The sequence below is a fragment of the Lissotriton helveticus genome, chromosome 3_1 (genome assembly GCF_964261635.1).
Source record: "Lissotriton helveticus chromosome 3_1, aLisHel1.1, whole genome shotgun sequence".
NCBI lineage: Eukaryota > Metazoa > Chordata > Amphibia > Caudata > Salamandridae > Lissotriton > Lissotriton helveticus.
This window is the reverse complement of record NC_136061.1, coordinates 414,348,751-414,376,385: the sequence shown is the minus strand read 5'-3', so window position 1 is coordinate 414,376,385 and position 27,635 is coordinate 414,348,751.

Here is a 27,635-nt window from a genome sequence, read left to right as displayed (position 1 = left end):
GAGTCCCCCAGGGATCAATACTGAGCCCTACACTCTTCAATTTATACCTATCGCCACTGGCCAAGGTAATCAGAGCTCACTGCTTTGAAACAGTGTGAGTGAGTGAGTGTACACTTGCAAAGCACATACAAGTGTCTTCAGCGCCTCTCAGCGCTGAAGACAAGCCAACACAAGGCAGGCAGCTGTGTCCTATGCTGATGACACCCAGCTGTTAATCACCCTAGGTCCAAACCTCACGGACACTAAATCAATATTTCAACACTGCATGACCTCTATAAAGGAATAGATGACCAACAACTATTTGATGCTTAACACCGGAAAGACCGAGATAATGCTGTTTGGAAACGCACACAAACACTGGTCAGATGAATGGTGGCCATCGACATTAGGTCCCTGCCCCCAAGAACTCAGTACGGAAATTGGGAGTCATTATCGATAATAAACTGTCCATGTCTGACCACGTCAACAAACTAGTACATACCAGCTTTGGACTGATGCGCAGTCTTAGGAAAATCTTTAAGTGGATCCCTCTATCATCCCGCATGCCTTTAATCCAGGGCTTAATCATATACCGCCTGGACTACGGCAATGCATTGCTTGCCTCCATCAACGAAAGTCTTCTAAAAAAAACTTCAGACCCTGCAAAATACAGTTGCCAGGATGGTTCTCAATCTCCCTCCCCGCACTTCATCGCCCCCCTGTCTCAGAACGCTACACTGGCTTCCCATAAAAAAGCATCAATTTTAAACTATGTTGCCTAGTTCACAAAATTATCAATGGCCAAGGACCTAAATATCTGGAAAAAAAACTCTCTGACTACTGCCCGACTAGAACCCTCCGCTCCTTGCACAAGCACCTCCTAACTGTCCCGAAACTCCGTACAGTTAGAAATGGTGATAGATATTTTTCTAAAATAGCCCCAGAAACTTGGAACACTCTACCCCTGCAGATTAGAACAGAACCTAATCATAACTCATTCCGAAGAAACCTAAAAACCTGGCTCTTTTAGGTCTGCCCACCTCTCTGTCTTCTCACTGAATTTCTGCAAGCGCTATGAGACCTACAGGTGATTTATGCGCTATACAAATTCAAACTCAAACTCAAGAGATAACTCATCTTCTGACCATCTGTCCCCTATAGACACAGGGCACAGTGAGCCCACCTGCTCCAAAGACTGGTGACCAACTTAATCCTTACCTCTGGTGTGTTGCCAAAGACGGCCTTGTCATTCCACGCCTCCATATGCTTCCTGCAACTACATCAAGAGGGGGCACATACTAAAGGCCCCTCTGAAAATTTCGTATTTTGAGGTGCTGCAGAGCTTGATAATAAAGTCGACCCAGGAACATTGGTTAAATCGAAGAAGCCCCGCAATTCTAGGCAGTAATCTCAATGGCACCATCTGTTTGGACAATGCTGACCTGAATTCGTTCTTGATAGTCTGAATTTTCAGGGTCAGCAATCGAAGCTGAACCCGAATAGCAGCTATACCAAAACCTAAGAATTCTATCATCTGAGAGGGAGTCAAATCAGATTTGGGAGCATTGATGACAAACTCCAACTCTTGAAGCAAATGAATCGCCCAATTGAGATGCAATTGAACCATGGCTTGTTCCTGGGCCAGATTGATGAGGTTACCATGGTAAATGATTAGACGGTCTCCCCGACTCTGATGACCAATTTCATTACTTTGATGAAGCACCAAGGAGCCTCCAACAGGCTGACTGGGGACCACTGTGTACGCAATCCATTGATTGCTGTATTCAAACTGAAAAAAACCCTGTGACGAGCAAAGATTTGAATAGACAGATAGGCATCTTTTAGGTACAGACGGACCATCCAGTCGCCTTGTAGGAGTAAATCTTACAAAAGATGGATTCCCTCCATCTTGAAGCACCTGTAAAGAAACAAGCATTGGCGTTTTTCAAGTTTAACACGAGTCTGGTACCTCCACCTTTCTTTTGTACCAGAAATACATTACTGTAGAAACAGGGGTGAGGAATTGTCTCAGATATAGCCTCTTTGTGTAACAGACTCTGAATCTCCTCATCTATAAAAATCTGATCTGGAAGGGAAATCTCAGAGGCCTGGGGTAACAGTGGTGAACAGGAGTACCCTAGAACTCCGGCTTGAAACTCTGAATTGTGTTCAGGGCCCACGAGCCCTGTATTATAGCCTGACACCTATGCAGAAATTGTCTCACTCTGTCCCCCAAAATCACCTCCAAAGGAGGAATAATAAATTCCAGAGAAAGCAGGTCTCACACTGTCTAAGGCTTGACCTCTGTATTCTCGTCTGGGAATATTGGCCCCGGTGGCGTCTGGATGGGAAGAAGGAATCTCCTCTCCCTTGTTGTTCCAATACCCTCTTTGTTCTGACGGATAACTTCTTTGGGACCCTTGATAGTGCACACAACCTGAAGATTGACCCCTATATTGAACTCCCTGGCAAAAAGGTTGGGTGAAAACCCCTTTTTAGCAACACTTGAGCCTTGTCGAGTACCTTAAAGGTAGTAACAAACGTAGTCAACACTTTAACAAAAGGATCACCGAAAAGCAATGTGTTGTTAATTGGTCCCGGTTCTGCTGGGACCAACTCTGTTAATTTAGGACTTATGCACATAAGAATGGATCGCTTTCTTTCCATCGATTTAGCGCAATTAACATTCCCCAATTGGCATATGGCCCTCTATAATCAACCGAAAAAGATTGATGGGCATATTTGATTCCTTGGCCCAATAGGCCATTTCTAAGATTTTATGAGGGGCCCTGACAAATTCAGCAGTTTGTCTTGACATATGCTCCAAGACCTGTACAGCCCTTTTTGGGATCTGTTGCTAACGTCTTGAAATTCACCATCTAAGCATCCACCTCCGGTGTGTATGCCACCTTACTCTGAAGGATTGGTTTGGGGCATTCGGCCCTGAGGCGATTACATACTTCTTTTTCAAAATCTTTACATAGTCAGGACTAGACATAGTCCACCACTTCAGGAATCAGGGACCAGTCAGGCGACCAGGAGGAACAATGTCCTCTCAATCGAAGGTCAAGACAGTTGCTGGAGGAGCGGTCTTGTCTTTTTAGATCAAGACAAGCGACAGCGCGCATGCACTGCTCGCTCTGCGTGACTGCTGTAGTAGAATATAGGCTATAAGCTGCGCCCACTCTCCCATATTTTTCATCGGCTTGTGTTATTGTGTTTCGTAAATGCTGCCTTCGTTAATAGGCTTGTTAGTCCCTCCTTAGTGTGGCCTTGTCTTCATTTGTACCTTCCTATGGCGACTGGCCCTTTTACTTGAGTTGTTACAGGGGACCTGTTATTTAGTCTGTAAGCACTATTTACTTTATTGAGTTTATCTTACTGCAGGCCGGACATGCGCTGCTTTAGCTGAATCCGCTTGGTTTTTTTTAAGCAGCACGGCCGCCCTCTAACACGGGTGCCTGCTTTCATTCACTTTAACCCAGCATTATCTCATGTCTGTTATAACCCCCAAAGTAAAATAGATTTAGAAATGATTAGCAAATTAAGTCATGTGAATTCTAGTTAGCACATAATCCTGTGCTAATGACCTGAAGCTGACAACAGCACATCTGTGTTACATGTCATCTATATTAAAGCCGCTTGACAGGTTGTTTTCAAAAGCCTGTTTTATTAACAACACCACCACCACCACGAATACCACCTCCACCAATACCACCACCACCACCGTCAATACCACCAACAATACCATCACCAATACCACCACCACCAACACCACGGTCAATACCAATACCACCACCAATACCACCCCTTCAATACCACCACCACCAATACCATCACCAATACCACCACCAATACTACCACCACCAATACCACCACCGCCAATACCACTACCAATACCACCACCACCAATACCACCAACTCCACCAATACCACCACCAATACCATCAATGCTAGGAAGGTGTCGTACCAATACCACCACCACCAATACCACCACCTCCACCAATACCACCACCAATACCATCAATGCTAGGAAGGTGTCGTTGAGGTAAAATACTGCCTTCATACCAACTGGCCACGTCCATTACTGATTGTATTTGGTGGGAACCGGGAAACCAATTCAGGGGGAGAGCGTGGGCATAAGGGGCCTTACGCAACACGAGAGTGACCATGTGCTCCCAGGCAACCTGTTTGATCACAAACTGGCAGGCCTGTGGGATCCTCAAACCCATCATTAGGTACTTAGGGATGTCCGCTTCTGGGCACCAGCCAGCGAGCAGTCTTTTTCCCATGTTCAGGCCATCCGCGCACCACTGCATCACATACTGGAGAAGACCCGCGATATAATAGAGGCACAAATCCGGGAGCCCCAGGCCACCCTGCTCCATGTCCAGCTTTAGGAGATCAAGTTTGACTATGCTACGCTTACTGGTCCCAACCAGTGTGACCAAGAGACTGGTCAGAGTGGTGAAGGTGTCACTCGAGATGCGGCGGAATGAGTTTTGCAGAGTAAATAGGCAACAGGGAAGCAGCACCGTCTTTGCCAGCGCCACCCGTCTCATGACCAACAACAGAAGTCGGTTCCAGAAAAAGACTGACACTCAGTGGTGGTGCGTCCATTGGGGGCGCTGGGGCGTTGCCCCACTAATGCCACGGCCCACGGCACTAATGCCACGGCATTTAAATACATTCTTAATCGTTCTACTTCTCCTACGCTAATTCTAATTATTAGCGTTGGAGAAGAAGAAAGAAGACGGAGGACGGAGGACGCTGAAGGGGGTGGGAGGGGGCGGAGCTGGCCGGCTGCGGCGGCACTCAGGTAGCTACAGCGCATTACAACTGTAACGGCAATAGTTACTGCGCATGTTTGTTTTTGGACTGATCACTTTTACGATCAGCCCAAACATGCGCAGTAACTATCCCCTTAAGAGACCGAGGGTTGCTTCATGCCGCAGCCCCCGGTCTCCTAATGGGCAAGGAGTATCTCTGCCCTCCACCAATCCTGACCTGCTGGAACAGCGTCAGTTAGAGGGGTAGGCAGAGCCAGTGACGTCGCGGCTGTTCCTGTTTTTGAAGAGCGCGCGCGGGACCCCAGGAGCAGTCAAGCAGAGGCTGTGTGGACCGGTAAGTTTTCTTTTCTATTGTATTTTAATTTGAAACTTCCCCGGCCCCCAGCGCCCCCCCGCCCCCAAGGATTGCGAGCCGGAACACAGGCTGGTCAGAGGCTGCACGTCAATCTTTCTAGGAAAGATGACCGTGCATGAAGGGCACATTGTGACGCGATCCTGCTGCCCATTCATAACTTAAGATCCTCAGGAAGAAACTGCGCACCTGCTGGGGAAGTACGTTGTGTATGATAAGAAATGACGGTATCCCTCGTATCCGGAGCTGTTGTACATCTGCGTGGGTGTATGCTGCACCTATGCTTGCCTGGCATTTGACCTAATTAATGCTGCTGTCTCAATTTCTCGGCACATATGCCTGTGACCCATTGTGTATATTTGTGTTTATGTGTGCTGTATGCATTTTAGTGGCCGCTTGTATGTGTATGTGTGCTGTGTCCATTTTTAGTGGCTGATAATATGTGCGCCTCTTGCCATTTCAGTGCCTTACTGTGTTGCTGCTCGAAGTGCTCTGTGTCTCTTTCACAGTGATGCTCGTATTGGCTCTCTCTCTCTCTGCACATCCATATGTTTTGCATCTACCAGTAGTGGTTTTCTGGTCGCTTCATGAGTAGATTTCTTGGGCTGTTAAGAGTGGCATTCTTATACCAGCTTGCTGACACTTTTGGTGTGTTTTTGTGTTTGTGACTTTAAAAGTGTCTACCATGTCCCCTTGTGTGTTGCCTACTATTGGTTATTTGTGAATCAAATCATATTCTCTGTTTTTTCTTCCCCTGAGTAGTTGTTGGTATGTTATGTTAAGTCTTCTTATATACAAAACGTTTCCATACAGAAGAGTAGTGGTGTTACCAGAAACGTTTTTCAAATACATGTTTGTAAGTAAAATCCAATGGAAATGATTTATTGGCCAACAGTCAGGTTTTTAATAATGTGTGAAATTTGAAACAATGCTGGCATGTTTAGACAGTCTCTGGGACAGAGCTCCATAGAGACAGGTGCACCGGAATAAAAAAAAAGTTATTTGCCCTTGCATTTTAAAAGCTGATAAAATGGGTCTGAAATGTAAATTCCTATTATTGGATGTTACTTATTCGCATAATTTTTGTGTTTCTTCTATGTACGCTTTTTTCCATCATTTTTACCCAGTGTCTTGTGGTAACAGTGAAAAATGATGTGCGCTGCTACTGCGTGCGCTGTGGTAGAAAACCTCACCACATGACTTTAGTGGACAAGGGTATACCTCTTGAACAGTTTTCACATAGAAAACCATCATTTTTTTGCATATTAAGTCTGATTTTCACAAAACTATACTTGGGGGGGGGGGGGAAATCACCTGCACCTAAATCCACCCTGGCTCATACGCCCCAAATTTGGCACCAATATCAAGAGGTACCAGAGCGGACAACACAAATCCCCTGAAATTTCATCTGGAAAATACTAATGAACTACGCAGTTCTTTGAGTAGGAGTCATGTTATTAATAGTGTTGACTATCCATGTTTCTAGTCGAAGCCAACTCTGTATCTTTCAAAAGGCTGCGTTTCATTTATCTACATTCTACTATTGTGGTCTGTGTTATGCCCTGTGTGTTACTGTTGTAGTCTGTGTGTTGTGGCATGTATTCTCCCAGCAACTCACTGGGCGAATGATGCTTGTGTATTGTAACTGGTGCTTATGTACAGTGGTCCATGAACTTTTATGCCATACCACTTTCAAATCTCACCAGCCGCCACTGCTGACACTTTCAATGCTTCAGGGGTTATTCAAGGCATATTGGGTTCGGTTGAGTGGGCAATCTGATTCCCTAAATGACAAAACTAATCACTATTACACGTGAGCGCCAGCAGTGGGAGTTCAGCCGCAACCCTCCCCGCTAGACCTGGCAGCGGAAATGAAACTGACTTTTTTGGGTTAATTATCAACCCAGAAACCTTCCCGAACAAAGTGTACGTTTACCTTGTACATCAGTTTCCCAATGACTACACTACCCAAAATAAATGGAGAAAAAACTACAAGTCCCAACATCAAATAGAGAACCACCAATCACAGTCCAGATGTCCTTATAAATAGTTGACACGTGACATAAATCGCGTCTGCTCGGTGCGAGGTGAAACTAGCATAAAAAGAACAAAGGCTGCACTCCTTCTTGCTTTTGATCTGAAAACGAAAGAGAAAACCATTAAGTGACTCTTAATATAACTAGGAAAGTATCATAAGTGGGAGGGTCAAAGGAAAAACATCAATTAATCAAGATTTTAAAGATGACCTTATGGGTGAGATAATCCTCACCTCTGTGTCCTTAATAGAATTGAAAATTCTTGTTCGATTCTATGTCAGGACTGGAGGCTTCAGATTATGAATGTTTAAAGCTTAGCAACAATTTGAGAAACAAGAGAGAAAATAGAACTCCTTGAACTTAGTTTCTGAAGACCAGTCTGCCATGACTATGACATCCTCCAAACATGCTCCTGCATTGAAAGATTTAGAAATCACAGCTGCTCTGACAGAAGGCCTGATTTAGATCTTAGCGGTAAAGGTCGATTTTTTTCAACAGATTCAACGCCCGCCGACATGTCGGTTCACCCGCTCTATTTAGATGTTGGCTGGACCATGGGCAAAAGACCGCTAGACTCACACCGCTTCAACAGGAATCTTCACTTGCATTGACGGTGCCATAGGCAGAAGTGGCTGGGGGCGGGGGTCTATCCAAGGATTCTGTGGAGCTAATTATGATGTGCCTGTCCGACGAGGCAACTGTGGCTGGAATACCTCCTACTTTGAGTTGGTGGGATCGAAGGAAATGAGGTAAAAATTATCTTTTTTCCTATTTTCCTCTTCCGTTTCCGTTTTGTACCCCATTGTCTAGGTCTCTCCTTTGCTGCTCCGACTTCACAATGATGCCAAATGACTCCGTTGTTTCCGGGATCTAAGGTAAGCTACTTGCACAATTGTCCTACAATGATTTGTGTATTGACAATTGCTGTAGCACCATGTATCTTTTGCATTGCTCTAACATGCAAATTTTTTCTAATGTGTAATGCAGTAGTGTTCATTTTCCTACTTATCAAGGTAGAGTGAACACACCTGTACTGGCACTTAAAAAAAATTATTGTTGTTTTGGTGCTTGGGGACGTAATGCATGTGGTGCCTATGGGTGTGCATTTAACAGTGTGTGTGTTGAATGTGTGGCATGCTATGTGTAACACAAAAGGTCATAACAAATGTATGACGTTACATCGCGGTCTTTACACTGCAATACGTTTACAACGCAGTAATTACAACGCAGGTCGTTAAAACGACTTGCGCTGGAGGGCGCTGAACTTAGTCATAGTATGATTTACTATTCCAACTCCAGCATACGTAACAGTAGGGAAGGTGTTGGAATAGTAAATCATACTAATCCTTAGTGTATAGCGCCATCCAGCGAAAGTCGTTGTAGCGACTTGCGTTGTAATGGCCACGCTGTAAATGTATTGCGGTGTAAAGACTGCGTTGTAACGGATGTCTCCCGGTCATAACACATTACCTAAATATGTTTTTGTGGCAAACACAACATATATGTGTATTGACATGAAACTAAGTTGTACTTAACAGTCTCTACTCCACCAGGGACCCACTACATCATGAATCTGCTGCCAGGACAATGCCAGCACACCTGGGACATCTAAATTGGCTCAGCGGAATACTGCCAGACTGATGGTGCCAGCAGAGTCTGCACACATTTAAATATGGGAGGCGGGACTCCGTCAACTCGACGGAGTACTTGAAACTGCAGTCACAGAGTACAGGAGTACCGCCAAGATCTGAATCAGACCCAGAATGTGCATAAAAAATGGAAGCATCAATGCCTGCCTCAGATAGAATCCACCGAGCCACAGTTGAACAAAATACAGGTCCATGAGGATGAATTAGGGAAATGAGAAGCTGTCCTGATGGGGAGGATTGGAGAGGAGAGGTATTTATCTCATAAAGTTTAAGACAATGAACTACACTCAACTTAGATTCCCAGATAGTGCAGGAAATGAAACAAAACTCGGTGCTGATTTCATTCTTTTAAAGATGATGAAAGAGACACCTTCAGGGATGTAAAACCTATCTGCTAGGTCCAGAGCGTGGACATCAGGCACTCTCTTGCAGGATACTAAGCAAATTAGAAGGGCCATCTTAGCAGAGATTTGTTTTCTGATTAGAACTGAGTTATTTGGCCAATTCTGTAGAAATCTCAAAACTACTAAAACATCCTTTAGTGAAGAGTATTTAGATTGAGGCGTAGATGAAAATCCGATGCCTTTCATGAGTTTGGAAACTAGAGGATGCTCACCTACAGGTCTGTTGGTAATAGGAGTGTGACCCATAGATACAACCGATCTGTATGAATCTATAGTTCTGTATGAAAGATCCTCTGCAGCTAAAGATTCCAGAAAGTTTGAAATGACTGACACATCTGTTGCCACAGTAACCAGATCCTGATCCCCGCACCAGTGAGCTCATCTGTTCCAAGCTGACTTATATTTCTTGGGAGTTGCATCAGACCAGGCCTTGTCAATGAAGTTGAGAGCCTTTTCTGAAAGTCATGGCATTTGCTTGGGTTTCCGGAAAGTCTCCAGGCCACTAACATGAGAAGACAATGGTTGACCAAAAGATGAAGAAGGTCCAGCAGAGGTGATCCGGGAGATGTGGCAGAATTATCAGGATGTCGTAAGACAGTTCCAGATGAGGGGAAACCAACACGGTGTTTTTCACGGGGGAGGTATCGGGATCAATTCTTCCATTTGTTTTTGAACTGTCTGGGCCACTCTGACAATCATGGAGAAGGGTGGAAAGGCATAGTTCATACCCTTTCAGAACTGAAGAAATGCGTCTGTGGCAACTGTCAGTGGGTCTGGTCTCCAGCTGAAAAACAAGGGTATCTGGAATGCAGACAAGATGCAAAGAGATCCACACGACACGGACCCCACCTCAGCATTATCCTTGAGTTCGGTTTACATTCACTGGTTACCTTCAGGAAATGTGAGTTCCAATCTGCCACTGATTTCTGTTTGCCTGGAAGATACATTGCAACTATTGGCAGGATGTGGGAAAGGCCCTATTGCCAGCGCCAAGACACCTCTGAGGTATTTATTGCGCTTAATAAGTTATATTAACTTAACATAACCTAACATTAACAGAAATCCCTGGCAACTTCGTTTCCCCTAACTGATTGACTATTGTACCACTAAGATGTCCGCCTTCAACAGAATACAACAGCTGGCCGGATGGCCAGAGAAAGCACGGATCGCAAAAGAGCCCTTTAAAAGCTCTAGACAATTTTTGTGAAGGGAGAATTCATCTCTGGACTATCTGCCCTCTGTAGAAAGGTCCCTGCATCGAACATCCAAGCTGAGGATCACCTAGTCCAGAACGAGACCAAATACGGCCTTCCTGTTCCACGCATCCATGGGATCAAGCCATCAGTGGAGTTAATGATGAACCTCGCCTGTCAATTGGACTTGGTCGGAAAAAGACAGCCACTTTTGTAAGTGATGATCTTTAGACATAGTTGAGAGGACCTGGAAAAGCTGCTTGGCTGGAGGAGGCAAGAAGACTGACAAGTCTGGCAAGTCAGCGAAGAGTGAGGGATTGCTTCTACAAGATGTCTCGAATTTTGTGAAGAGGAAGAGCCAGAGTGGCAGAGACTGAGGGCCTGATTCAGATCTTGGCAGGACTCCTGTCGTCCCTCTGGAGAGGTGTTTACAAGTACTTTGTCAAGCTGAGGGAATCCTGCCTGCCAAATGTAGATGTGTCTGGATGAATAGCCATCCGCATTGAGAGAGTGCTTTCCGTTGCGTAAACTTCACCGCTGTCGATGCAGTGGACTTCTCTGCTTGCTAACATTACAACATACTAGATTGCGCCAAGCCATTCAGATTTTACAGTTCTGCTGGTGGTGCATGTATATATATACATATATATGCATATATATATTTACACACACACACACACACACATATATATATATATACTTTTTTTATCATTTCTTTTGTTGTCTTGTTTGTTTGAATTTATTTTGTTAAGTATAAGATTACAAATGACGATGTCCATAACGTTTCTCATGATGTAATGTTTCTTGTATATATGTTTTTTCTATTGTAAATGTCTGCTCTTTTTACCAGCATATTTCCACTCGGCATATTTAACTTAAACATTTGCAAGTGTTGTTAATGTTTAATTGAAATGACTACAACTATCATGATGTCTGTTTTTTGTTTTGTGAAAATAATATTGTAATTTTATCTTGCTCATTATCTCATTCCTATCGCATTTTCCCACATGTCAAAGTGTTATGCATTGATCAATCTCTATATCATGCTGTTTTGAAATGTTTTTGTGTTTCATTTTGTATGTTGTCCTATTCCTGTTATTTGATTAAATTGATGTTATTTGTTTCACAAAGCAAAGTTCATATACTAAACGTTTTTAAGATATGTAATTTTGTAGGCTCATTATAAGTGAAAATGTTTGGTATATTTTATGTGTACTTTCCAATCATCTTATTGCATTTCAGGACATCTTTACACTTGCTTTTTTTAAGTCGTTTTGTGTGTCATTTAAACTGTTTGTGTAACCTATTATAATAACACTGTAAGGTACAATCATAATCTTTTACTTTTAGGTTGCTTCATTTTTTTGTTTAAAAATAAGTAGATGTATAATCCAAATTTTTTAAATCTGTATTTTTATTAATTCATAATAGGACTATCAGCTAGAGTATGTGGACAACCATCTACCACGGATACCACCACTCCAGACCAGGATCAAGCCTTCAGTGAGGACTACACTCCTGCAAGTCCATTTGACGAGCATCAGGCTGGTCCATGTGGTCTGTCTGGGAAGACAGCTACACTGAGTCTCATTCAGTCTACACATACTCCTCCCACCCCTGCTGTTACTACACCTCATACCAATCATGTGCCTCCCAGTCCTGTCTGCTGTTGATATACCGCCACCACTATCTCCAGTTCAGCCAGGAAGCAGTGGGATGGGGCACGCTGGATCAAGGGCACAGGATAGTGTGGGTAAGGTTCATGGGAGGAAATCTGTGGACCAGCAAAGCGAGGCCACTGGGTTCACTGTCACCCACGCTACCATCAGTCCCAAGACATGATAGGCTTGGTCCTGACAGAACTTCGGGAGATGAATCCGTTGCAGAGGGAGCACAGTGTACAGATGGAAAATCTGAACTACAATGTCAGCTCCCTGACAGGGTTGCTGCATGATATTTTTACCCGTATGTGCAGGGCTTTTCCAGCAACATCTTCCCCTTTCTGTGGTTCAACTACATCTGGCCCTACTACATCTGCCTCAGTCACATAAAGGGAGGCCCTGTCACAACAGAAAAGAGCTGCACCCAACTCAGTCCCTGCAACTGTGGATCCCCCCTAACCTTGGGAGGGGGCTTTCAGGCATACAACCAGGAGTGGGTAGCAACACCTCTACCACCACCAGTGTGTGACTACCATTCACTTTGTGAACCATTTTCTGGACACATTTACCGTTCTGATGCCCGTTTTATTTTGGACATTAGACTTCAAGCAGTTTTGGCTCTGCAATAATAGTTTAATTCATCCTGACTGTTTTCATTTTTGGTGTGCTTGTTTGATTTCATCCTGTTTTTGTTTTTTGTTATGTTGAATAAAACAAAACTGACATCAATAACACCAATAGTCTAAATCATGGCAGTACTCCATTTAGTGGCCACAGCATCAATCCAATACATGGTTGCAGTACCTGGTGCAATGTCATAAACAACTTTAAGTGTTGTGCTACAAGACGTTCTTTCTACAATGATAACACACATCAACAACCTCAGACACAGAATATTTTGCAAATGTGAAGGGAAATTAGTATGCTTTGTGTCGACTACAACATGTGGTTAGAGCAATTTAAGGAGCACCTATTGGCTTGGTCTCAACAATCCACAGAAAACAAGTATAACGCAATCTTAAAAACGTCAATTCAATAACTGTGCAAGTTGTCTTTGTACAAAGTATGTACACCCAAAGTCTGTGTGAGTCTTTCACATGATCGACCCAAGTTCCCTTTATAATTTGCAACAGCAACATATAACTGCAACTGTCACAACTCTGAAATGTCTAAATGAAGATGACATGGTGAAGGAACCTAAAACAGATTAAAACCAAAAGCAATTAGTTGGTTACACTACAAATTTTTCACATAACAAATGAATCATTTTGAGTACACATTTTCTAAGAACAATCAAAGATAAACAATGTAGATGAAGACAGTACTCAATGTTTCAAAACCTTGATCCACAAACATCTTTGCACTGTAGTTTACTTAATTCACCCTTTCTAAAACATTTCCAGCACCGACTGTCATCCTAATTAGATTAAAAGTTGGTTTAACATGTAATATAATAAACTGTACATATATACTCACACTCATGTAAAGAAGTTGTCAATAACATCTTAATGTATGTCATTTCCTTCCTCTTCACCAGTAACATCTTCATTTGGCATTTCAACATCCTCACCTGGTGGCTCTTAATGGTCTCCATCCTCTGCAATGTATGGGATGTTCCGTCGCAGGGCTATGTTGTGTAACATGCAGCAGGCCACAGTGATGTGGCACACCTTATCGAGTGAGTAGAGGAGGGCTCCACCAGTCTCATCCAGACATTGAAATCTGGCCTTTAGGAGCCCAAAAGCCCGCTCTTCCAGCCTCTGTGTTCTTCATGGAGCTCATTGAAGTGGAATACCCCTGGGACTGTTAGATTCTTCAGCTGTGCCAACAACCATGGTCTGTTAGGATAAGCTGAGTCTCCTATAGTAAAAAAAAAGAAAATTGACCAGAAATGTAACAATATTTTAGATCATTAAACTTGAAATTAACCCAAAAATATATTGACAGATTGTATTTACCAACATGCTAGGCCCACTCACGTCCAAGTAGTGACATTTGCAGGGATAAACTGCTGTTCCGTAGTGCAAAGGAATCATGGGTTGATCCTGGAAAATGCGCACACATGCTTGTGATGTACAAATCTGGTAAGCAGACATGTTACACCGTGAATAAATGGAGGTTCTTTTGATTGCGGTAGACTTGTTCTCTGGCGACCCAAAGCATAAAAATCTCCCTTCACATTGGCAATATCCTCGTTTCACAGAAACTTGATGAAGCTGTTGATGTGTCTTATCATTGAAGAAAGAATGTCTTGTAAAACACCAGTGAAAGTTGGTTGTGACATTCCACCAGATCCTGCCACAGTGGTTCTCTTCCAGGGGATCCTCATCAATAGTCATAAGCATTAGAATATTCCCGCCCATGCGCGGGACCCCGGAAACACTATATTATATGTGCCCCACATATATATAACCATATATATATACATATATATATATAAATAAGCAATTGCAGCCTAATAAACACTAGAGCTGAATCATGCTGTAAAGAATTTCCACCATACATGAATAACATGCATTAGAAACATGAGAAACAACAATAAAGTTTGTTTTGGAACTGTTTTAATGCTCAGAAAACAGTAGAAATTCTTCTAAAACACTGAAAGCATAGGAAGCTCCCAGGCTGCATTGCAAACACACAGTCTAAAAAGACTGAAAAGCTAACCTGTAGCTGCATGCAATAAACTGACGCCGTGCCTTTAAGGCACTCCTGACCCCCAGCTTCCCATCATGCCTCAGGGGTGACAGTTAGGTCAGTTTTTCTTTCCGGCTCCTTCTGGAAGGATCCTGGCAACACAGCTCCACTCTTTTCTGATTTCTTCAGAAAAATCTTTCACTTTTAACAACTTTTTCTCTTTACTTCGACGTTTTACAGCTGTAGAAGTAAGCGACTGTCTTTTTTTGACAGATTAGGACATTTGTAGCACCTTAAAATGCCTTCTCTTTTTGACTCTTATCCTTCTTGTGGTCATAAGAAGGCCAAAACAGACTCTCATGAGGTCTGTATCTTTGTCTCCCTGAAGACCATGACCCAAAAGGCCTGCTCTCACTGTCAGCTTCTGACCAGTAGAACTTTGAAAGACAGAGAGCAAATTCGTTATGGCCTGTCAAGAGGAAGATCACCAGTCAAGAAGGGCTCCAAGAGGGCTAGAACATCTTCTAGAAGTAAGTCCTCGCGTCCTTCAGCTTCAGCGTCGGTCTCGGTGCTGAAAGATGATCTTCCAATGGGTCATTTATCGAATAAGAGATCCTCGACAGCGGGCTCGCCGTCGAGAAAAGGAATGTCGTCGACGTCGAAGATTCATCCTCCGCCGTCGTCAACCCGGCGGCGATCGGCGTCGAGAGACGAGACTTCTCCGCCGTCGTCAACCCGGCAACGATCGGCGTCGAGAGACAGGACCCCTCCGCCGTCGTCAACTCGGCGACGATCGGCGTCAAGGAGCAGAGACCCTCCGCCGTCGTCAACCCGGCGACGATCGGCGTCGAGGAGCAGAGACCCTACGCCGTCGTCTACCCGGTGACGATCGGCGTCGAGGAGTAGAGACCCTTAGCCGTCGTCATCTCGACGACGTTCGGCGTCAAGATACCAAGGCCATCCGTCGACGCCGGTAAAGCGTTTGACGTCGAGGGCAGGTTCTCTTCTGTCATCGCAAGTCCACCAGCGATCGACGTCGAGAACGAGGACACCTCCGCCGTCATCAACTGGGCGACGATCGGCGTCGAGGTTGAAGGCTCCGTCAATCTTAAAAAATAAGAGAGTTTCCCAGAAACCAGAAAGGACCGGGTATCGACAGTATAAACAAGAAAATTTCCTTTCTGTGCTGTTATGCTTCTAATAGGTGACCAAAAGGCCTACACACAAACCATGATTAACTTTTATATCACGATTATGACACAGGTATTTAATACTACACAACACGAGTAATTACTATTTGTTTCTCTGATTTTATTTTCTTTAACCCCTTCGACGCTCATGACGAGCCCAGCTCGTCATGGAGTTTCCATTGGTTTCAATGGAAATTCAATGGGAAGAGGTGGATGTACCTTAGCATCCAAGTGGTTAAAAACATTTTCTTTTCCGTTAAAAGCATAAACCAATCAAGCATTCATTCTATATTGTGATCACGATCATGTGCTCTGGTACATATAGAAAAAGGCTATCTAACAATTCCGATTTACGGTTACTAGCTCAGAGTCACTGATCCTAATGTTTTAAGCAAAACTTTTTAAAAAACTGAGAGCGTTCATTAGACTGGCTCCTGATTTAAAATGAATTTCCATTGGCCTTAAATGATAAGAAGGACCAATAGTCAACTAACCAAAAAAGAATACTATACCTGTTTTTAATTCGTCTGTCCTGAGGAAGGTGTTACATCACAACAAAAGCACCGAAACGCGTCGACTAAGGACTCTTTATGTATTATGTTTTAATTGATTGTATTTTTGGTGTCTCGTCTAAATTGTGATATAAGTCAAGTTTTGCTTAAAACATTAGGATCAGTGACTCTGAGCTAGTAACCGTAAATCGGAATTGTTAGATAGCCTTTTTCTATATGTACCAGAGCACATGATCGTGATCACAATATAGAATGAATGCTTGATTGGTTTATGCTTTTAACGGAAAAGAAAATGTTTTTAAAGAAAATAAAATCAGAGAAACAAATAGTAATTACTCGTGTTGTGTAGTATTAAATACCTGTGTCATAATCGTGATATAAAAGTTAATCATGGTTTGTGTGTAGGCCTTTTGGTCACCTATTAGAAGCATAACAGCACAGAAAGGAAATTTTCTTGTTTATGAAGTCTCCGTCGATACGTTTGGCGTCGAGGGTGAGACAAACCTCTCCGCCGTCGTCTCGAAGACCATCGACGTCGAGACTGAATCCATCTCCGACGCCGTCTAAAAGACATTCGGCGTCGAGTGAGAGACATCCTCCGTCGTCTGTGTCTCATCGCAGTTCGACATCAAGAGAGCACTTACCTGCGTCTCGTCGACACCGTTCGACGTCGAGGGTGCGTTCGACGTCGAGAGGACGGCAGAAGCCTAGTTCGGCGTCCAGAAGGCGTTCGACGTCGAGGCAGGCCTCAGAGACATCTGGAGACTCAGTGGTCCTGGTGACAGAGGCGGCCTCACGACATTCGTCTCCTCAATCTTCCAGGAGGGCTTCTTCAAAGTCGCCCACTCCGGAACCTGCTTCCCGCGTTCGCAAGTCTCCTTCGCGATCCAAGGACGCTCCTGCTGCGACTCGGTTGTCTCCGAGGTTGAACCTCCCTGCAAGTCACTGGAAGGACTCTGGGGCAACAAGACAAATTCAGGACTATGCCAGCTCTGTGCATAGGTCTCCTTTGCAGAGACTAGTGGACGAAGCAGACAGAGCGAGCCCTCCTAGACAAAGACAGGAGAGGTCTCCGGAGGCCAGGCGCCACAGGTCTCGCTCTCCGAGACGCGAGGACCGCACTGGGAGATCGAGAGAAGTGAGGATTTCTAAGCATCAAAGGCGTAGGAGAACACCATCTACGTCTTCGTCTTCCTCCACCCGATCCTCCAAGAGGGATTACTCTCCCACGCTATCGGACAGCCCATCTACCAGGGTCTCTCCCATAGACGATATTGCCACCTACTATGAGGTTTTACAAAGAGGTGCACAAAAGCTTAATATTGAGATGTCTGTCCCGCAAGTCACGACAACAGTGATTTTCGAAACTCTTCATAAGAAGTCAGAATCTCGACCTCTGCTGCCACTGGTTCCTGGGATCCTTGACCCAGTCATGGACACGTTTCTAACACCGGCAACCATTAAGGCGGTTCCGGCTCGCCTCTGGAAAAAAAATATAAGCCGGCTACCTCAGATCCAGTCTTCGTCAAGACAGATGCTCTTGCGGACTCTGTCATTGTGGCAGCAGCGAAAAAGACACATGCTGTTTCGGCCACTTCTTCTGTTCCGCCTGACAAAGACAGAAGGACCCAGGACTCGTGGGGTCGCAAGGTCTGCACTTCTGCTGCAGCTTCTCTTAAAGACTCCAGCGCAGCTGCGTTGCTTGGCAGGTATGACAGATCTCTTTGGGACTCTTTGGGGCGTTTCCAAACCAAGCTCCCAAAGGAAGACCAGAAAGATTTTGCAGAGATAGTCACAGAGGGATCTCTGGTGGCTAACCAAGCAATCACCACAGCGGCAGATGGTGCGGTGTTATCAGCGCACTCTTACGCGCATGGGGTATGCGCCAGAATATCCTCCTGGTTGCGACTAACAGGGCTTAAGCCAGACGCGCAGCAAAGGATCATGAACCTCCCGTTCTCCGGCTCTTCTCTCTTCGGCTCCCACGCTGACGAAGAGATGACTAGGATGAAGACCGAGTTGGACACGGTCAAGGCAGTTGGGCTGGAGAAGAAAAAAGAATGTATGCGCCCCTACAAATCCAACCGTGGCAAAGGGCCTCAACAGAGGGTTCAATCCCTCAGTGGTCCCAAAATAAGAACAGGGGAAGATCCAGTTTCGTGGAGGAAAGTCCAACAGAGGTAGAGATGGTCACCAGCAGCAGTCCTCTACCACGACGAGAGGAGGGCAGTCCTGAGCAGTGGCTTCCTCTGCCTCCGTTGCCCACTCCAGTGGGAGGAAGTGCTTCTCAACATCTAGCAGAAGATCGCTGGGTGCTGAATATGCTGAGCAATGGATATGCGCTACGTTTCCGAGCGCTTCCGAAGGACATTCCACCCAAAAAAAAAAAAAAAATCTCCCCATCAATTGCAGCTGCTTCGAAAAGAGAGCTCTTCTCCAAAAGCAGGCGATAGAGGAGGCTCCACACTCCCAAAGAGGAAAAGGAGTTTACTCCAGATACTTTCTTGTCCCCAAAAAAGATCAGGAGGGCAAGTTTCGCAATTCTGGACCTTCGACTACTGAACAAAGTCATAGTGAAGGAAAACTTTCGCATGTTGGCCCTTCACCAAATATGTCCACATCTGCAAGTAGGAGATGGGATGTGTTCGGTGGTCTTCCAAGATGCGTACTTCCATATCTCCATCGCAAAACGACATCGGAAGTACCTGCGGTTTGTGGTCGGTCACAAACATTACCAGTACAAGGGTCTACCCTTTGGTCTGAAGTCCGCTCCGCGAGTCTTCTCCGAATGCATGGCAGTGGTGGCAGCTTTTCTTTACAGAAAAGGACTTTTCATATATCCATACTTGGACGACTGGCTCCTAAAAGGTCCTTCCCCACTGCAAGTGAGTCGCGACCTCCAGTTCTGCCTGCAGCAGTTGCACGACCTCGGGCTGCCTGTCAACAGGGACAAGTCTGTGCAGCAGCCCACCCAGACCATTCACTATCTCGGCTCCGTTCGGGACTCAGGCGTGGGAAGAGCATATCCTTCGGAGGAGAGACTGTCTTCCATGAAGCACAGATGCAGGCTTCTGCTCCAAGCGCAGAATCCGACAGTCAGGCAGGTTGCATCCCTGCTAGGATCCATGGCGTCCTGCATCTTCCTAATTCCCAACGCCAGGCTGAGTATGCGTCCTCTGCAGATTCGAGGACGGTGGTCGGCAAAAGAACGCTGGAACTCCGGGCAGTCCATCTAGCTCTGAAAGCTTTCCTGCCTGCGATAGAGTCCGATTCAGTCCTGGTCCAGACAGACAACACAACGACCATGTTCTACCTGAACTCGCAAGGTTGAACTCGGTCACGTCCGCTCTCCCTGGAGTCTCAGACCATCTGGCACTGGTTGCTCGCCCTGAACCTCTCGGTGGTGGCGGTACATCTTCCAGGAGAGCTAAACGTCAAGGCAGACGCTCTCAGCAGGCACTTCGAAGATCAGCCAGACTGAGTGCTGCACGACGAGGTGAGGGCAGACCTTTTCCATCGTTGGGGGTCATCCGGAAATAGATCTCTTCGCGGACGACGAAAACACAAAATGCCACGCCTTCGCGTCCAGATTCCACCGTCCAGGGACAAGATGGAATACTCTTTTGATGGACTGGTCAGGGACATTAGCCTACGCTTTTCCTCCGCTGCCCCTGATCCCGAAGGTGGTGTCCAAGCTACTCAGATCCAACATGACCATGATTCTGATAGCTCCGGACTGGCCACAGCAGTTGTGGTACCCGGACCTTCTACATCTGTCAGTACTCCCGCACAGGAGGCTTCCTTGCAGGCCGGACCTGCTGTCCAAGATGGGAGGGAGGATTCTTCATCCCAACCTTCCCTCGCTGAGCTTGACAGCATGGCTCCTGAAATCCTACAATACGGACATTTAAATCTGCCTCCGGATTGTATGCATATTTTAAAGGAAGCGAAAAGACCATCCACAAGAACGTCATATGCGTTTAAATGGAAGAGGTTTTTTCTTTGGTGTAGAGAGCATCACTTTGATCCCACGAAGGGACAGGAGGATGTTATTCTTCCTTACCTTCTGTACCTAGCAAGATCTGATCTTAAGTATGCTTCGATCAGTGTGCATTTGTCTACCATTACAGCGTACAGGAAGTCACCTAGTCAGCCCTCCTTTTTTCCAAATGCAGGTGGTTAAGGACTTCTTACAGGGGCTTAAGAAAGTGTATCCCCCTGTTAGAAACCCTTTGCCTCCAGGGGAGTTGAACCTGGTGTTATCTAAGTTGATGGGCCCTCCCTTTGAGCCCATCCACAGAGCTTTCTTGCAGCACCTATCTTGGAAGGCCGCTTTTCTAGTAGCGATTACATCAGCGCGCAGAGTAAGAGAGATACAAGCGCTTTGTTCCAATGAGCCTTACACTGTTTTTCCACCATAACAGAGTAGTCTGGAGGGCGCATCCTTCTTTTCTCCCTAAGGTGGTATCTGATTTTCACATCAATCAGTCCATTTCCCTGCCATCTTTCTTCCCTGATCTGGCGACTCCAGCTAAGCGGTCGCTTCCTTCCTTAGATCTTAAAAGAGTACTCAAGTTCTACTTACAGAGTACAAAAGAGATAAGGAAGACCGATCAATTGTTTGTTAATTATGGCGCTATGAGAAATGGCTTCCCAGCCGCTAAGAGATCCATTTCTAGATGGATTGTTTTCATGCATTACCGTAGTTTATCAGCAGGCGAAAAGGCCCTTACCTTTACCTCCCAAGGCTCATTCCACCAGGGGGAAAGCGGCCACTGTTGTATTCTTGCATGATATCCCTATGTCAGAAATTTGCAAGGCTGCAACCTGGAAATCAGTTCATACTTTTACGAGGCACTACTGCCTAGAGTCTGATTCCAGGGCTGATGCTCAAGTAGGACAAGCCTCCTTGAGGAATCTGTTTGGATAGTGGTTTTTTACTCTATCCTAGCTTGGTGTTTTTAACTAAGCTTACTAAATATATTTACTGTATTTTTTTCCTTTGCCCGCAGGGAGATGAGGTGAGGCTCGCTATTCTATTCTAATGCTTATGACTATTGATGAGGATCCCCTGGAAGAGAAGGATTAGTTACTTTCCTGTAATCCTAGTTCTCTTCCAGGGGTATCCTCAATAAAGTCATAAGCAACCCTCCCGCCTCCCCGGGCAAAGGATTATTTTAAGTTGGAGATATTGTTAACCTCTTAGTTTCATGGTTTTTTCAGTCTCCGCAAAGAACAACTGACCTAACTGTCACCCCTGAGGCATGATGGGAAGCTGGGGGTCAGGAGTGCCTTAAAGGCACGGCGTCAGTTTATTGCATGCAGCTACAGGTTAGCTTTTCAGTCTTTTTAGACTGTGTGTTTGCAATGCAGCCTGGGAGCTTCCTATGCTTTCAGTGTTTTAGAAGAATTGCTACTGTTTTCTGAGCATTAAAACAGTTCCAAAACAAACTTTATTGTTGTTTCTCATGTTTCTAATGCATGTTATTCATGTATGGTGGAAATTCTTTACAGCATGATTCAGCTCTAGTGTTTATTAGGCTGCAATTGCTTATTTTTATATATATATATATATAACATAGTAACAGCCAGTCAAATGGCAGATAAATGTATCACATGACTTAATTAACATGTATAAAGAGGCTAAGATTTAGCAATACAGATGTTAGTGAGCAAGGCGGGAGCAAGCCGCCGAAACGTGTCTGAGCAGCAACTGAACATGGAATAAACGTTTTGAACTAAGATTCACGGAGTCAGCGCCTTCTTTGAATGGAAAAGTTTGGTGTGGTAAAGAATATATATATATATGTATATATATATATGGTTATATATATGTGGGGCACATATAATATAGTGTTTCCGGGGTCCCGCGCATGGGCGGGAATATTCTAATGCTTATGACTTTGATGAGGATACCCCTGGAAGAGAACTAGGATTACAGGTAAGTAACTAATCCATTGGAATGATCCTGTGGCCACAAAATATAGTACTGCCATGATTTTGAGTGTTGGTGTTTTTGCTGTGGTATTCCTATGTGAGGCAGAACATCTGGCTCCAGCTGATGACAAAAATCAAGAATTGTTTGCCTATTCAATCTGAATTTTTTGATAGCCACTCACTGACCTTCTTGCTCCGGACCTTGCTGCTGGGAATTGCGGAGACTAGGAGTCCTGTTGGCTGGCTGTTACTGGGGCTTTGCTAGGACGCCACAAGCACCGCACTCGTTATCCCACAGTGCCGCTGATTGCTGTCTCACCGCTGCGGGACTGCAAGGCTTTGGAACCAGCCGTAGCCTCTTCCAGCAGCGGCCACGCCCCCTCATCTGCCGAGCCCATAACTTTTCGCGGCACCCGCTTTGCGGGTGCCACTCACTGACCTTCTTGCTCCGGACCTTGCTGCTGGGAATTGCGGAGACTAGGAGTCCTGTTGGCTGGCTGTTACTGGGGCTTTGCTAGGACGCCACAAGCACCGCACTCGTTATCCCACAGTGCCGCTGATTGCTGTCTCACCGCTGCGGGACTGCAAGGCTTTGGAACCAGCCGTAGCCTCTTCCAGCAGCGGCCACGCCCCCTCATCTGCCGAGCCCATAACTTTTCGCGGCACCCGCTTTGCGGGTGCCACTCACTGACCTTCTTGCTCCGGACCTTGCTGCTGGGAATTGCGGAGACTAGGAGTCCTGTTGGCTGGCTGTTACTGGGGCTTTGCTAGGACGCCACAAGCGTCGCACTCGTTATCCCAGAGTGCCGCTGATTGCTGTCTCACCGCTGCGGGACTGCGAGGCTTTGGAACCAGCTGTAGCCTCTTCCCGCAGCGGCCACGCCCCCTCATCTGCCGAGCCCATAACTTTTCGCGGCACCCGCTTCGCGGGTGCCACTCACTGACCTTCTTGCTCCGGACCTTGCTGCTGGGAATTGCGGAGACTAGGAGTCCTGTTGGCTGGCTGTTACTGGGGCTTTGCTAGGACGCCACAAGCGCCGCACTCGTTATCCCAGAGTGCCGCTGATTGCTGTCTCACCGCTGCGGGACTGCGAGGCTTTGGAACCAGCTTGATTTTGATTTTAAAATATTTATAGAGCGCAACATTCACCTGGCGGTTTCTTGGCGCTGTGAAGGGAGGGTACCAGAGGAAAAAGATGACAACCACAAACTCAAGAAAATGGAAGCAGTTTTACAGAGAGAAAGCCTGTTTAAAAAGAAACGTTTTACGGTCTTTCCGGAAGGGAAGATAATGCGTGGCCGATCTTAGATGGTCGGGGAGAGAGTTCCAGAAGGTGGGTGCCAAGGTAGAAAAATTGGCCCCTCACCACTTTTTGCGCTTATAGCGAGGGACCAGCAGGAGTGACTGTGACGACGAGCGCAGCTCTCTGGTGGGGGTGTACTCCCTGATCAAGGAGGAGATGAAGGCGGGAGCCGAGCCCCGTCGGGCCTGGAAGACCATACAACCTATTTTAAATAGGGCTCGCTCCCTGACAGGCAGCCAGTGAAGCGCCTTCAATAAAGGGGTTGAGTGGTGGGAACGTGATAGGCCATAAACTAATCGAGCCGCCTGGTTTTGGACCAGCTGGAGTTTCCGCAGACTGTACGCCGGAATGCCGTTGTAGAGGGCATTCGCGTAGTCCAGCCGGTGTATCACCAAGGCGGACATGATCAGCTTAAGTGCCAGGGGAGAAAAAAAGCGGGAGACAGTGCGGATAGTACGAAGGGTGAGGAAGTAGGAAGAAACAACAGAACTAATCTGTGAGTGAAGGGTGAGATGATTATTAAGTTTGACACCTAAAGTCTTAACTGAGGAAGAAGGAGTGGGGGGGGCCGTGGGGGGGGGCCAAAGGAAAAAGGCCAAAACAAAGAGTTCCAGGGACTGGAACAACCACCCGTGAGAACCAGCTCGGTCTTGTCAGGGTTCAGCTTCAGGTGGTTGAAGTTCATCCAGTCCCTGATAAAAATCATAACAGACTGGAAATTGGAAATAGAATGAGGAGAAGAAGATAGATTAAAGATGAGCTGGAGGTCATCCGCATAGTTATAAATGGTGACCTCCAGCTGCTGGAGATCAAAAATCAAAGGATAGATATAGAGGTTAAACAGAAGAGGGGAAAGAGAAGAACCCTGGGGAACACCACACGTGACCCTCAATGGGGGGGCCGAGAAGTCCCCCAACCGAACCGCCTGGGTGCGGTCCCTCAGGAAGGAGGAAAGCCAGACCAGGGCCGAGCCCCCGACTCCCGCCGCTCCGACACGTGACAACAAGATGGAATGGTCCACCGTGTCGAAAGCGGCGGAGAGCCTCTTCCCGCAGCGGCCACGCCCCCTTGATGGCTGAGGGCTATAAGAACAGTCTGGGCTGTCCGCAAAGCGGGACGCGTGCGGGACGAGGCACGGGACGAAGCCCGGACAAAGGGCGGACAGTCTTAGACAGTCCGAGACAGGACGAGACTGGACTGGGCCGTTCATTCTGTTCCTGTCAAGTTCAAGACATCATCTTTCTGGCGTAAGACTTTCATTAGTCCTCTTATTTCTTTTGGAAACTTATACAAGAGGATTGTTGTTGAGTGTTGATTTGTTTGTTCCTTTTTATTCCACGCAAGTACTTCTGGTCCAATAAACCGGGGTTATTATATTTCTTATATCCTACGGTGTGGCGCGAACTAGTAACTGTTTAACATGCCGAAAAAACTAGTTCCAATTGCGTCAAACACGATTGATAATTACATGGTCCAAGTAGTATCTAAAATAAATAATGAAAGGCGTCAGTCTTTAGGACTAAGTCAATCACCAATTCTCCTCCCTATAAGTCCGTCCCAGCAACTTACTGTGCTTAATACATCGCTAGAGGCCACTGGTAGTGACGTCCCCGACGTTGATCTTCACGTCAGTGGGGTACATGACCAAAGTACACCCCCAGTGGTCGATCTAGAAAATGACACAGAGGTTAATTTGGAAAGCGATGATGACCTCGATATAGAGGTACATGTCCAGGTTCCGGAAGGAGATGTTTCCTTTGTAGAGCAGAACACTAGGGCAGACAGAAAATGTAAAAAGACTCTACCAAAGCGGGGTGGGTTACGTTCAGGGATGAGAAAGAAAAGGGTTTCACCTCCGTGAAAAATTAAGGATAAGATTATGGATTCTGTGGAGGTGATTGCTAACCATAATATTGATGATGAGCTTTTATTTAGGATAGCAGACATGATAGAGACCAAAATAAAAGCCATTATCAAACCAATGGTGGCAAAAATAGATAAACTCACAGCAGAGGTGAAAAAACTTGGTGGGATTCAGAATGCTGTACATGGTGAGGTTGGTAATATAGCGTCTCTGGTCTCAAATCTAACTGTCTTACCGGGGGTGAATGGTTCTACTACGGTGGAGGTAGAGAGAAGTTTGACAGCAACCATTCTACCCGGTCAGGTACCAGTAAATGCAGATATTCAAACTTTAGCTAGAGAAGAGGCGATGCCACCATCCACTGTCCAACCTCCTTCTAGCCAAGAGACTGATTGTCCTCAATTTATGGTAGAAGCTTCCCCTTTGGTATTGGTGCTGGCAAATGTTCCACCTCTGACACCTGGGCAGTTAGAATCTCCTACTTCCCTTTCTAGTAAGGCGCTGCACTGGTTGTCAGGCAATATGCAGTTGGCCCCCGGAGGAAAACAGCAATTGGCAGGGGAGATCACGTCGGCCAGAAGAACAGCTTGGATAGGGAATAAACCAAAAAAGTTCAAAGGGGATTGTGTGGTGGTGAACTTTTCCCATTCGGCAGTCCTCCCCAATGTTTTGCCAAATATTCTCCCCCCCAACGTAGGAATTGCACTATTGTTCCCCTTACCCTAAAATTTTTCTACGGTGAGAGGCAAAATGTAACATACCCCAAGACTCCAGGGTTAAGGTGGGATACCCCGTGGAACAGGTGGGGAGCAGGTGCCCTAACTAACGAATGGGGGATTAGCTTAGGAAATAGGTTTGGTATTTTGTCAGGCCTAAATGACTGCGACTGACTCAAGGGGGATTCTATTTCTGCAAGTAACAAATTGTCCCAGGCCAATGCAAATGAAGTTTTTTTAGATCCTGCTCCCACTCACTCCAGCGACACTCGTGTGCCCCGGTCCATCATACAGGGCTTATGTAATATCGTAGAGGTCTCTGAAGGGACTGATGGTATAAACCCATCTAACGACTGTATGATAACAAATACCGCCCATATTAACAATGTTCAAACACATGAGGCATTGGTCACCAGTCTAGATGGGGGCCTAGCATTACCTTGTCAAAGTATGGGTGGTAATGCCCCTAAGTCCGGAACTGATGATACTGGTTTGCCAGCACTATCTACATTGGTGTCATGGAATGTGGCAGGGCTGAGGAGCAGGGTGACATCCTTGGATTGGCAAGCCTTCTGGGACAATAAAGATATAATACTTCTTCAAGAAACATGGCAGGTTAACCCAGAATACAAACAGGGATACCTAAATTCTGTCACTCAGTTGAACACAAACAGCCCAGATATTTTGTTAGTTAAACTTAAATGTTTAAACTATAAGGATTTACTTATTTTTAATGTTTATTCAAGGGGACTCCCTGGTGGCAAACCAACAGAAGCAGTTGAACAGTTAGATATTCTCCTTGAGCAATATTGCTCAACAGAGCATAATATCATTGTTGCAGGAGATTTCAACTGCTGTTTTGAACCACTAGATAATCATGACGTGGACCTCACAGTGGAAGAGGATTTCATCTGGAATATCCCTCAGCTGGCAATACCACCTATTAAGAAATGGTCAGAGGCAGCATTACAGCTTAAAGTCCTCAACGTGGAGCATGGGCTACGTGCCACGAATGGAAGATTGGGTTCTGACAAGCAGGGCGCCTCTACCTTTAATAATGGCATATCACATAGTCGAATCGATTATATCCTGACAAATAAGGAAAATTGGTCTACTATGGTTGATATGCGGATTGAAGAACGGGTAGAGAGCGATCATAACCCACTAGTCCTTGCATTCAGATTATTTAATTTACTAAAATCTGAGTGCCCTGGTGATTGTGTGGAAATAGCCCTCTCAAACAACTTGAGACGGATTAGATTGGCAAACTGTGCTACAAACGAAGAGGGTTTAGCTGCCATAAGGGATCTAACAGTTCAGGCCATAACAGATTTAAGGAATAATTCCACTGATGAGGCGATAGTCCTAAATACTAGTCGGATCCACGATTCTCTCTTTTCTAAATTAGTATCTT